At 37.8% G+C, this 14,082-nt stretch overlaps 1 protein-coding gene across 3 annotated transcripts in view; it reads right to left on the bottom strand.

The window, feature by feature from the left end:
• The window catches only part of LOC134227949 (uncharacterized), a 181,051-nt gene extending 167,922 nt beyond the window's left edge, over positions 1-13,129 (bottom strand). Inside the window, exons 1-2 of one of the 3 annotated variants that reach the window (XM_062709663.1) lie at positions 13,093-13,129; positions 12,012-12,626 (exon numbers count right to left, since the gene is read on the bottom strand). The gene's annotated coding sequence lies outside the window, so the exon portion shown is untranslated. Of the gene's footprint in view, positions 1-12,011 lie in introns of all 3 variants that reach the window. The other 2 variants (XM_062709662.1, XM_062709664.1) reach the window with 2 other exon arrangements.
• Positions 13,130-14,082: the final 953 nt, after the last annotated feature.

Here is a 14,082-nt window from a genome sequence, read left to right as displayed (position 1 = left end):
TCGACGAAGAAAACGTGGTGCAATTATAAATGGAAAGTACTAAACTCGTCTTAGATAGTTGAAGACATTCCACTAAAAGAGCTTAAAAATTTTTTCCGCGAAATGGTTTTCGACGAAATGTTATACAATCATACAGAACAATCCCGTGACTTATAATAACCTTATCAAGGCAGTAGAACCTACCAACCTAGCAGTAGAAAAGGATCTTGATGCCCTGACTAGTCGAACGGAATTTCTTTAAAATTGAATAGTTGTCAAATCAGGATAATCATCTAACTCAATCTTTGTTTGTTATCTTGTTTCTCTTTAGTGTACCGACACACAAATCAAACAAATCCGTATGAACATTATTCAATACAAACACAATACATTGTTATGATAATAAAACGAATGGTAGCAAGGGGAGCTTGGGAGGAGGTTATACCCATTTTCCTCTCCACGCAATCACTCTGTTAAAAAGTCGTTATCCATTAGCATCTAGACTGTGGTTTTCACATTTTCGAGAAATAGACGTAATGCCGACAGCGACAGGATCTAAAATTTTCCCCTCTTGACTCAATATGCAAATGATACATCGCCATCTAACACGCTTGTCGCCTTGCCTAGCTGTTTTAGTGTGGCGTTGCGTTTTGTGAACCCCCAAGTTGGGGGTTCCAACCAGCCGCAACAAAACACCGTCGTCGGCACCATCATCGTTTCAGGATGATATACCAAAAACCAAACTCGATTCACCGGCCCGGAAGGGGACAGAATTTATTTAAATTTGCCAACATGCATACTACGGTAGTGATTCCGGTATGGATTGCCGGCATGAGCGTCGAGCTTTCCGGCTTACACTGGTCGTCACGGCATCTACACAAATGGGGTTATTCAACCGAAAGTGTATAAGTCCAGAGCCACATCCGTGAGTAGATCAAATCGATCCGGATGTTAGTATAAACATAAAAATTGATTTTTTTTTCGTGCGAGCCAATGTTATCGCTCATTTATCTGTATCGTTCGCAGAACGGGAATCTGCTCTTGGAAAGTGTTTTGATTTATGTTGGGTGGCCACTTTCAACCTTTTTCACCACCATATGCATACATCGCAACCGCCAGCTATTCTCATCTCGGTTTTCCAGCCGTTGGACACTGTTATGGTGCACAATATGGATGTCAAAGACCGTAAATTCTCGGGTTCACCACACTCCGTTCAGCCTACCGTACATAGGCTGATATGGCGGTCATACCGATGGTATCAAATCACTGCCTCGATAACGTTAACCGTTCAATTCAACGTTTTCATCATATCCATATACTGCCCAAAAATTCATAACAGTTCCATGTTTGCTTGATTTCTCATATACATTGGACAGTTATGCATTTATGTATAGTGTAGTCCTCGGTTCTTGAATCCACGAGTTTAAAAATCAGAAATTTTAAATAATCAATTCTAAAATACATATCTTAGAAACCTTGTTGAATCTTCTTGCGTGAATAAAATGTGTTCGAAAGAGCTTCCTGAAAACTCGAACTGCGCACATCATTCGATCTATCGTTATTTTCGCATCACTTTATATTAAAATCCATATTAGTTTATATTCTGTCAGAGCTGGTCGAATGTGTCCTGAAATCAATGAACAAATGATCTGTAAAAAAAACAATATGTAAGGATGGTCTCGTTGAACAGCACCATCTATTCCTAGCCCTAGATTGTTTTCCTTAGTCGCAATTCAACAAAATAGCTTGTTTTTTGTACATCACCATGGACTAAAAACCAATGGAATGCGCATTGTCGTAAATAAGGGGGGGCCGGGGGGGCCTGGCCCCCTCCAGACGTACTTATGGGCCCCCCCAGAAAATTTTGAAAAGTAATTCCAACTTAGTCAGTTTTATTTCATTTACATATTTCCTACATATTTCTTAATTTTGATTATGAATTCTATAAACATATTTTTTGTTACGTTATCACATCTATGACCATTTGTTCAGCAAAGCATCGAAATATTTAAGTTGGACCCCCGGGAACATTTTCTCGATTTTTAAGCTAAAATCAATGCCGCTTCTAGTTCAGTTGCTAGCTTAAAATAATAAATTTGTTCTGCATTTGTTTGACTAGTATCCTGGTCGCAGAAACATAAAAACATAATTGTACTAAGATATAAATATTTCTGTTCTATTAAGGTGATTATACAATCAAGCCATGTGGTGAATTTAAAATTCACCACACAGTTTTCTACTCCTATTATCAACACTTCAAATCTAGCGTAATAATTTTCGTACAATGCTGAAATTTAATTTGTTTGTTTAGCATAAGTAAGCAAATGATCTACGGATGTTTTTATCCCCATGGGCATTGTGGTTCTCTCAATTCGTGCTCTTGAAAAATCACTAGAAAAAGCACGTGGCTTCCAAGATGGCCGATTTGTGGCTTTGTTGTATAACCACCTTAAACTACCATCCGCTTCAAAAAAGACTGAAGCAACTACATCAAAATGAGCACATGTACACAAATCCGGTCAATGAAATTTCGAACGACCATTCTTTCGAAAATCTTCGAGTTAATCGCAAGGTATACCGCAAAACAGTTGATCAAATTCATATAGAGCTTTTTGCTCTCGCTATATAATTCTGGCACAGAAAGATATAAAATTATAAAACTTAAGAATCTTTGTTACAATGACAGAAAAATCAACAACGCATTCCATTGAAAGTATTAGGACAAAACTTAGGCAACCTTCGCACGCACAACAAAGATTGCATTAAAGAAATATTTTTATAATCCTCAAAAGATCTTGTTCCATTTAATTTTTTGGCGATTTCATAAGGATCATCGGAAAACTCTTTTGTGCCTGCTTTAGTTAGAATTTGTTTTTTAGGATAAAAAAATTAGATTTAGAAACCAGTTCGTATCAGAAAACATTTCTTTTGCAGCACAGCTATTTCAGTACATAGCATTCATTTTGGAATTGCATGAATACTTATATTGATTATGACAAAATTTCGTGGAATTTATTCCACTTCTAAAGAGTTTCAAAAATTTCAAGTTTAAAAAAAATCGAGATCTTTATGCATTAAGTAATCATGGAAATGCTTGAAAACTTTCAGAAATATACTCATATCGAATTTCATTTATAGATAATTCGAAGAAGATTCTTGAATATTAGATTACACACTTATCCACATTTAGTAACATGGAGAAGACAAGTTGACGCAGCGTTTGAAGCAATCACAGCATCATTGGAAATCAATTGTATTATTCGCGATTTTTTTTTATGTTAGTTCTAGGACGAATGAGCGATAAACTTAGTCAAACAATTTCTATTGCAATCCATGCGCACAGTGCTTTAAATCGCCTTTGAAAATTACATCCCACCAGCTGGTGCCATGGCCCCCCCTAGACCGAAACTCTAGTTACGCCTATGGGAATGCGTCGAGTAATAAACGTTGGGAACGAGTATGGGGGTGACTGTCGAATAGATCTCCCTATTCGTGACAACCGCCGGGATTATTGAAATGCTTCTAATGAAACTCACAATATGTTTAATTGAGCATACTTTTTCTTCTTTATTCTTGTAAGCATTGCATCGCCCATTCGGACATTATCGCCTCACAGCTCATTAAGTGTGTTTATTAAGCACTTCCACAGTTACTAACTACGAGGTTTCTATGCCAAATAACCATTTTTTCATTCGTATTGGGTATGAGGGTAACAAGATGATACTTTTATTCCCAGCGAAGTCGTGATAATTTTCAACCCGAAAGTTTCCCAAACCGGGAATCGAACCCAGCCAGCCTCAGCATGGTCTTGCTTTGTAACCGCGAGTCTAACTGCTGGGCTGGAGAGGGCCCCACAAATGTAGCATTCACCAGTATTTGAACAGCACCAGAAAGTAAACAGATTTCTTGCTAAAAACATAGCGATAAAATAGCGACAGTCACCGGAAAGTAAGTGATTAACGCGTTACCCTCTGTTTCATACTCAACGGTTGCTTCCTAATGCCCTTTTCTCTGAAGGGCACCCCAAAGATCCACTACGCGATAGAGTCGATGAAATGAACATAGATAAACAAATCCAACATCGCAACATGCCCCAGTATGCAAGTATACAAGTATGGAACGTGATAAAGAGCATGCGATATGTGTGGTCGTTGACGATTTTTTTTTTCGGCTAAGGGCCAACCCCTGCACAGTGCAGCACATTCTGGGGTTATTTCAGTGCACAGCTCAGTCCAGTCACGTTACTCAGCAGCAATTGGCCTAATAGTCCGGCATCGGGATTATCACCTTCCATTTGGATGTCAATTAGGGATTGAACTTTACTGGATGGATGAATGGACTCGACCACTTGCAAAGTGGAGCAATTTGCAACGTTGAAGCCTTATGCACATATGAATGTCTTCAGTGACCATCATCGTGCCCTGTGGCATGGAAGCGAAAGTGAGCTGTGTGCGATGGTGGATTGATTCATTTCGGAGAGTCAGTTTTTGTGCTAGGAATGGATAATCTGCCGATAAGGGTTAGGTTACATACTGTTGTTAATTGCAAAGGTGGGAAGGTCAGGTTATATGATATGCTTTCGATTCTCAAGTGTGTTGACCCCTTCAACAAAGGCACAAATTGATTTTCAATTAACAATTTTCGACACGCTATACGATTTCTTAATAAAGCTTTTCTTTTTTTTTGTATTCTTTTAAAGAACCATATGAAGGGGAAAATGTATTTTGAAGCGCAGAGCATTTAAATGCAACTTAACTGTAAAATATTATCATATTACATGTATGTATGAAGTATCTAATAAGTATAATATTTTTTTAAAATTTTAAAAGAGCATTCCAAATAGAACGCAGCATTGGTGCATAGATAATAAGATATAACGTTTTTTTTTTTCAAAATATTCCTGTACACAACTCGCAGCAAGTCGAGCCAAGTATGGAGGCGAAAGCGCGTATCTTAAAAGTAACAATAAAGTCTCGGGTACTTATTCAAATGGACGATTTTGTAAACAAAGATTCAAACGTGGATTTGTCCAATCTGAGAGCACTTCCACGCAATCCATCACCACATACAGGTAGGGGAAGTTTTCCGGTACCTGTCGGTGGTATTGTTTTACGTGGGAGTACCATCAGATGGACAAATTTACGTTTGAATGTTTGTTTACAAAATCGCATACGTCCTTTTGAATAAGTACCCGAGAAGTAGCGGAATTAAATAGAATAATATTGATTCTCCTCGTAATTTGTTGATTTGTGTAAATATGGATTTACATTTAGTAACCCCCTTTAGAAACCCCCTCCCCCTGAAACCTGTGACGTCATTATGGAATGACCCCGAAGCTGGATGTATCCACAAAATCTATGTAAAAGCAACGACTTGGCGAGCGTGGGGCGTATCCGAGGATGGAGAGATGCGGCCTCGAACCGTGTATTGTGGCGTCAAATTGTTGATTCAGTGTTATCTGTTTAGATATAGACTAAATAAATGAAAATGAATGTAAAAGCATGCAAAATTTCCTCAAAAATATATCACAAAATATAGGCCGAATTTGGAACAAGTTTGAATGGCCTACTCGGTGGCGTACCCAAATCTGATGTCTGTTGGAAGCTCTGTACTGCCTCATCCATAATACATACATAAGAATTTCAGCAGGGTTTTATCAATACAAAAGTCGTTGGATAGATGGAGAATAGTTTTTGTTGAACTTTGGTTGAACAACTTTGCACTGAATTTCTGAAGCTTTTTTTAGAGTGTTTATTAGGTTCAAAAAATCTGTCTTTTTTAAGTGTTTTTTTTTAGGCTCAGCTGTTTTATTAAAACTCTACAAAGCCGAAAACAAAGCAATAAATTATATAAATGTAACATAATATAACTATTAATATGATCTACAATGCAATGCAATTCTTTTCGGGTGTGTTGTGTTAACCGAAATTTGAGCCACAGCACGTCCATCGCTGCGTCACTGATGGATGAGCAATAGCTTCCTTTATTGCAATTGCCACCTCCTCCAAAGTGACATAGTTTTTCCTGTGCAATTTTTTTCGCTGGATGTGTGTTCTACGAACAATCGACTTCTGCAACTTCGATGCAGTCTTCATCCAGCGATGCCGCCAGCCAGCGTATGAAGTACACACTACAGTGAACTCTCCCTTACTCGATATTGAAGGGACCATCGAGTTAGGGAGGTATCGAGATAGAGAACAAATTTATATTTTTCCTCCAAAATATCAAACACTTTTCATGGCAGAATGCCATGTGGCCGAATGCCTTTTAGCTAAATAGTTGAAATTGATTTCCTTATTAAATGAAGTGAGAAGCAAGGATTTTAACGATCATTTAGTAATCAGCGTACGATTATTTAGTAGTTTGACAATAACTCACCACAGAGGCTTATTTTCGAAACGTGTTGTATGGTGGACTTGTAGTGCGACGGTTTTTCTACAACTCTGCCGAACAAGTAGATGTTCGAATTCCACAATTGAATGAATTAAGGCGCTAGTGACAGTATCTCATACTAAATGATAGTAAAATTTCAATCATTTAGTATAAGTTACTGTTACTTCATGTAATTCCTACTACTCATTACTCACAATATAAGTTTTTTTTAACTTTTCGTCCAAATGGCTGGACATCGTATATATTGTGCATGTGAACTGATTCTGACAACATCGAGTTAACGAGGTGAAAATGCTTTGGGAAATTACTTCGACTTAGAGTATATCGAGTAAGGAAGATATCGACTTACGGAGGTAACGCAGTATGCAAAATTCAAGGGACTTTGAATTTCATCGAGTAAGAGAAAATATGGTGTTACAGAACATCGTTATAGAGAGAGTTCACTGTATACTTTTTTTCGTGGCTTCTTCCACTCTATGTGGTGTGGAAATATGTGGTCTTGAGTTCGTCGTCGACTCCGTTTTCGTTTTCATCTATCCTTCCATTGCATCGCGGAAAACGAATTTAACGTACAGTGAACGTGTGTTTTATTACTATAGCAGATCAAACAACATAAAAAACGTCATTGAATACATATTTATTTGTTTTTCTTCACAGAGGTGGATTCGTGTATGCGCCTAGCGATACATTACAATATAGCGCAACACTCATCCTCACGAATCAATCCTTTAGTCTTCACTTCCCGATTAATCGGCATAGTTGCCAATCCCATATCCGTTGCAAGCTTCTTGACTTTAATTGACCTAATCGGCTTGGTCAAGTTGTCCACAAGCATGAACTCGGAAGCACAGTACTGCAGCTCTATATCACCAAATGTGCAACAGCTTTTAGCGTAGTGGAACCGCATGTCAATATGCTTAGACCTCTTCTTCTGCTGATCCAATGCAACGAAATCCAGGCAGCTCATATTGTCCTCGAAGATGATGGTTGGTCTCTGTTGACTTTCGTTCCATTCTTCTAGCAACCTGTGCAGCCAAATGGCCTCCTGTGTAGCCTCCGAGAGGGCCACGTATTCAGCCTCCATTGTTGATACGGCAACACAGCTTTGCTTCCTGCTATCCAAGTAACGATTGCTCCTCCTAGGCGGAACACGTATCCAATACACGATTTGTGATCAGTACTATCGCCCGCCCAGTCAGAATCACAAAAACCCGACAACAGCAACTCACGATTAATGTTTCCAAGCGTCAATCCGTAGTCAACTGTGTGTATAAGGTATAGTATACGTTTTGCCTCGGTCCAATCAGTAACTGATGGGCAACTGACTTTTCGGCTCAGGATCCCAAGCGCCGCCGCGATATCCGGACGACTAATGACGGATAGGTATGAAAGACAACCGATTAGCTTGTGATACTTTTCATTACTTTCCATCTTTGGGCTACTTTCTATCACATTGTGGTACCCCGGATCCATCGTGTAGTTTGACCCCTTAGCGTTACCCAGACGAAACCTTGTCACCGACTTCTCGATGAATGCCTGAATGAATCACAAAGAAACCATCCGAATTCCTTTGCACACGGATTCCTAAGAAACTTCTTATGCCACCTAGTCTGGTTATCTTCAGCTGTTTCTGCAAATCTTGTTCAACTTTTTTAATTTCCTCCTCCTGGTGCGCATACCATCAGCAAATCATCCACATATATTAGCAAATACAACCACCCGTTCTTGCTACAACGTACAAACATGAATCCGAATGACACTGCTCGAATCCAAGATACCTGAGTATATCCGTCAGCGTCTTATGCCAAACCCTCGCAGCTTGCTTTAATCCGTAGATACTACACGGAAGAAATAAACTACCCAATAGTGAGTTTAATTCACCCAACCTCGAACATCCGTACGGGAAACCAAAATTGAGTAAGTAGGGTCGAAGTAGTTTACCTTTACTCCCATGTTAAAAAAGTACCCAACGGAAAATTTATTTACCCAAATGTAAGTTTAATTCACTCAATTTCGACCTCAGGTAATAAGACTCAAAATTGGCTTCCCGTATTGAACTGGCGTCATTGGATTGTTTGGCTCTTTTGTTTTTGACAACATAAGAAAGAGTGGATGAAAGAGAAGAGAAAAAATAACTCAAAAATAAGTTTAAAAATACTCAATTTTGGGTACTTTTTTTGCTTCCGTGTACGCTTTAACTAGCGATAAAAAAAAAAAAGATTAATCCACCTAGCGTTGGTGGTGCCTTTCTCGCATTCAGTTAAGACACTAACCTTATATGGGGTTTATATGGTCCGATGTACCATTTTCTTCCTAACTTTTAAACGCAATGACCGATCGTTATAAAATTTAATAGTGATCAACAAGGCTTTGTCCCCTGTCGAATGAAACTTGTTGCGAGAAAATCGGTTAAGGATTTCTATACGAAAAGTTGACTAATGTTTTTATAGCTTTTGTGCACACACATACATACACACGGACAGACAGACATGTGCTCAGCTCGTCGAGCTGAGTCGATTGGTATTTAATACTACGGGCTTCAGAGGCTTCTATAAAAAAATCGTTTTCGGAGTGAAATGATAGCCTTTCAGTACAACTTAGTTGTACGAGAAAGGCAAAAATAAAGGTTGTTCTAATGTTTTAATAAGCATTTTAAAATGTATCAGAAGTTAGAGCAATTAAAGTGTGTGCGGATTTTAAACGATACACCTTTTTATCTAACATTCGCTGATTCAATGCAACCAAAGGTACAGAATCAAAAAACAATTTATGGAAATTTAATAACGGCCCGCATTTGAAAAAAAAACCGTAGTGTTCTCCATAAAAACCAAGTTCTCCGAAATAATATTTTTGCATATACCGTTTTGACTCATGGAAGCAAATTATGTCATATTAAAAAATGTTTTATAGGTTCTGTGATGGTCACTGCAAAAAAAAAAACCAATGATTTTCTCTTCAATCAACATTAATGAATGATCTATAAAAAATAAAACTATCCATTAACAACACCTTGTTGTCTAGTAAAACGCAACCATAGAATATTTCGGGAACCCCCATGGAAAATACTATTTAGATTCAAAATTTTGCTAAAAAGTTAGCAATTAATATGACAATATATTTTATTATAGACATGAACAAGAAAAATTGAATGAATTCCTGCTATTTTCTTATGTACCTACATTTAACAAATGATCAATAAATACATAATTTTGGAAATTGATCCATAAAAAATATATTCGGCAAAAAAATTTTTTTAGCAATTTTTAATGTGACGATGCTACCATAATGTCATATGATCCATAATTTTGCTGATGTGAAACATAAATTTGATAACATACCTGATCTATAATTTTCAATAATTTTGTGGATCAATTGTTATAATTATAGTGCCCTTCTTTTCAAGCACTATGGATTGTATTATCAAAATCGATATTTTTTAATACAATTCGAAGATCATTTTGGAATGCATATGAATTGAAAAGTTTTCTCACTATTTTGTTCTTGGAATCCTCTATGAGCTACAGTCGCGATTCGCTGGTTGGGCCATGACCTCGACCCAACTAACAAATTCGGTTTTTAGTTGGGTCAACTGACAGCCATTTGAACACGTGTATTTCGACTTGAACGTCACAAATGATGTCCAGTGACGCCCATTCCCGTTTTTAGTGTTTTCATTCAATTTTGACACATGGTTGCTTATTAGTTTGGCTTGGCCCAACCAGCGGAGGCCCAACAAAAAAGTGACCCAAGTATTAAAATCCCAACCAGCGAATCACGACTATATTAAAAACAATTTCCCTCTGCAAGATTTTCTAGGCTCTAACGAGGCTTTCGACAGTTTCTGCAATGGGGTTGTACACTAATGCACTTAGGGGGGAGGAGGAGTCTTCCATTTCCTTACGTTCCATATAATTAAAAAAATATTTGTTTGGAAAAAACTTACATAGGGGAGGGGGGGTTGAAAAACCCAAAAAAATGCTTACGTAATTAGTGTACCGCCATTTCTCAAAAAAATAGTTTAGAAGTGAAAACATCGAAGAAACTGTAGAAATTTGTTAAATAGTGCTTTCACCGATCCCTCAAATTCCTCATGAAATTTTTCACAAATTTTGATACAATTCATCCCAAATATTTACTGCATTCTACAATAAAGAAGTATTTAAATGTTTCATCTAGAAGTATCTAAAGAAAATTGCATTTGGAATTTTTACAATTCTATAAAATGTGCTGGCCAGGCGATAGAGCTCATTCAATTCTAATTTGCCATTAACTATGAAGGCATAATTGTTTGGATGGTTTTTGATAAATTGTAATGGAAAGTATCGAACTTATGTTTTGTGTTGGTAGTAGATCAACCGTTTTATAGTATTTGAATTGAAATTCCAAGATGGCTCTCTCGTTTAAGACGTTTAAGACTTTTGTCAAACAGCTAAGAAAAATAAAGAACATAAATAGAAAGACCCAGGCATCGTGACTAATTATTTTGATTTTTACAGGTGTTCCTTTGTACATTCCTGCTATAATTTATTGGGAATTTCCTCTAATAACTCTTTAAGGATTTTCTTCTTTCTCTTTAAGGACATTTCTTCTGGTGATGATGATGATGATGATGATGGTACCGCCACATACCCCTACAAAGGTTTGAGCTAGACGATTTATCTTTAAGATATTTAATTGTGATCAATTTAATCAGATTTTGCAAAACAATAAACGATCCGATTATTTTCACAGATATAAACAACAATACAAATTATCATCGCTTTCCAGCAAAAAATATAAATAAGTAAAAAGAACCGTTGAGTTATACTGCAGATGTTCGCAAGCATCATCAGTGATACAGCGAGTCCGATACAAATACAAAACTTGTGATACCTCTTGCATGATGCCAAAAGTTTCGTCAGGAAGCGCGTACTCAAACCATTCTCGCTAGTACCAATCATTTTACTGTACAAAGCTCGACAACATTCAAAACTTGTTTTACCTCTCCGTAGATACCAAAAGTTTCGAGAAAATTCCTTTAAATTCCTTTGAAATTCCTTTAGCAACTCTTCCAGAAATTCCATTAGATTTTTGGAAATTACCACGTTTGTTTTATTTATTTGCCGTCAATCAAATGTAGACCAATTATACTTAGTACAATAAATACTTTTCGAATTGTTCTTGAGAAATTATTTATTTCTTTCTTATTATCAGGAATCCATTCAAAATTCCTTTAGGATTCTATTAAGGATAGCTTCAAGAATTCCTCTAAAAATTCCTTCGAATATTCCTTTAAGGATTAATTTTAAAACTGCTTTTGGAATTTCTTGTACTTGACTCGTCTTAGCAATTAATCGTTATAGTTGTAATAGTTGAACAGAATATTCATAAATCTCCCTACAGCTTTTTCCTAAAATTAAGTACGAAAGTTTTTTTATATCAACCAAGTTTCATGATGTTTGTTCCTAAAAATTTGTATATTGTTTAGTGCTTATAATATACGTACATAGCTAGACCTAGAACATACCCAGCCAAGTTTTTCCTTATACATGTACGTACATCGCAAACTCTCAAAAATCAATATAAATTTACAAGTTTGAAAAAAGTGATTTCAACTGTGCTCGGGGTCTACACTCAAGTAAACGCAAGATGAAACTTACCTTCGATAAATATGTTCAAGGTGAGAAGGGTAGCACGAAGAGAAAACTAATTTTCCTAGCGAACCCTGCTTTCACGACAGGCTATTCTTTACCTCGAGCTGTCCGGAGCACACCAATAAGCTGCACACGGGATCCAAGTTTGCCACTAATCCACACCCAGAAGCATTAAAACTGTTTGCACAAATCCTATGCAAATTTCGTTTTCGTTGTTTCCCTTCGTTTTAGTTGATTATTGCGACACACTACACTTTTCCTCGCAGATAAACGCGCACACTTTTCCACCGTTCGTGATCATGCAAAATTGAAATCACTCAATCGCTCATCACTGGTAAATCCTTTTCTTTGCAGAGCACGCCAGAACGAATTTGCTTCGACCAACTGCCGCTCGTTCAAAACTAACGTCTCATTCACCACGGTGAGCTTCAATTAGTCTTCGAACCACAGGAGGCTAGGATTCATTTATGTTCGTTTATTCGGGCTCCGCTCCCCTCTGGCGTGATTTTTCATACGCTAATACCACTTTCCATAGGTTGCTTTAATTCCAGCGAAAAACCACCAAACTCGACGCGTCTATTGTTCAATGTTTGGAATTCAGATTGTTTGACGTTGACGATGCTATTCACAGGAAATTATGAACGTCATGCTCATATTACATCTTGCGTAAAATATTTCATAGAATCGGAGGACAAAAAAACCCTCACACGGTAGAAATGAATTATTTTCGCTTGTTGACGTTCCACTCACAAATGTTAACACATAAACTGCGATAAAAAGTGGAAATACCACAGGTTAAGCCACCGCAATCCGACCCACCAAGGTGGATATCGGATTACCAATTGTTTTCAAGCTTCGTTACGCACTCAAACACGAGACATTGGGCCATTGAACAGCACGAACCGCACAAGCAATGTGATTTAATTTGAAAAGGCCAAATTTAAATCTGAAAGCACGGTTCCGCGTCTGTTCCGTCTGTCGGTGCAAAGTTTGGTCCACAGGTGTCCGAAGAAGCCGGTCTTTGTCTCTATCACCTATTCACACCGTGCGCACTAATCACTCGGATGGGGTGGGAGGCGGACTATACCTGGCTGAACCACGCTTGAAATGGAAAACACGTTCGCATCGGGCCACTCTTCAAATCGTACTGAGCACACGGACCGGCCCATAGACGGGAATGTGTGGTGCGTCCTGCCTGAGCCGACAGGAGGCGCAACCATCATTGGAATGCCCCTCGGTGCGAAAACAAATATGTTGGGGGAGGAAAAGCAACCCTCTTTCCCGATGATTGTTTCATTTTCAATGATGATGCACGCGCGCGTGGTTTCTCGGAGAGCGAGCGAACGCTACTTACAACAAGGCACGCTAAAACACAAAGTTCACAGTTGGCCCATAAGCTCATGGGATTTTGTCGTACCACACAATTTTAGTGTGAAGATATAGGGTAAAGTGCCCAATAGTGGACCCCCAACCAATAGTGGACCCTCCAGCCATTTTTGCATTATTACAGCACAATGTAAACATTTTGCTATGAAATTCCATCGGGAGAACCTACCTTAGAGTCCTATGATTTGATTACATGTATTGGAAATGCTATGGAAACTAAAATTAGATGATTTTTTACAATTCTATAAAAAATAAACACGAGAGTGTCCATTATAGGAATATTTTGGGGGGTCCATAATAGGGAAGAAGAACGTTTCGAAACGGAACATAAAAATCAAATGAAGTGTCGACTATAGGGAAGCAATTTCCTATTATGGACCCCCAGGGGGTCTACTATAGGGCGAATTCAGTCAGACTTTGAAATGTTAATTTCAACGAATAACGTCGAGTATTTGAGTGTTTCATGTATGTATCGTGAAGAGGAGATGCAGAGCTTGATATTAGATATCACGCAAAATTAATATTTTGAAAATTTCCACTCCTTATGCCAGGAAGAGCAAAATTTCGCTACTAGGGGGTCCACTATCGGGCATTTTACCCTAAATTCGCAAACTGAAAACATTTGAACATTGAGCTCTCATATGAATATAATTAGTGTCTATACATAATTAGTTGTACAGTCACAATAATG

The sequence above is a fragment of the Armigeres subalbatus genome, chromosome 3, assembly GCF_024139115.2.
Source record: "Armigeres subalbatus isolate Guangzhou_Male chromosome 3, GZ_Asu_2, whole genome shotgun sequence".
NCBI lineage: Eukaryota > Metazoa > Arthropoda > Insecta > Diptera > Culicidae > Armigeres > Armigeres subalbatus.
Note: the sequence above shows the minus strand (reverse complement) of the source record. Positions and strands in the feature narration are given on the sequence as shown.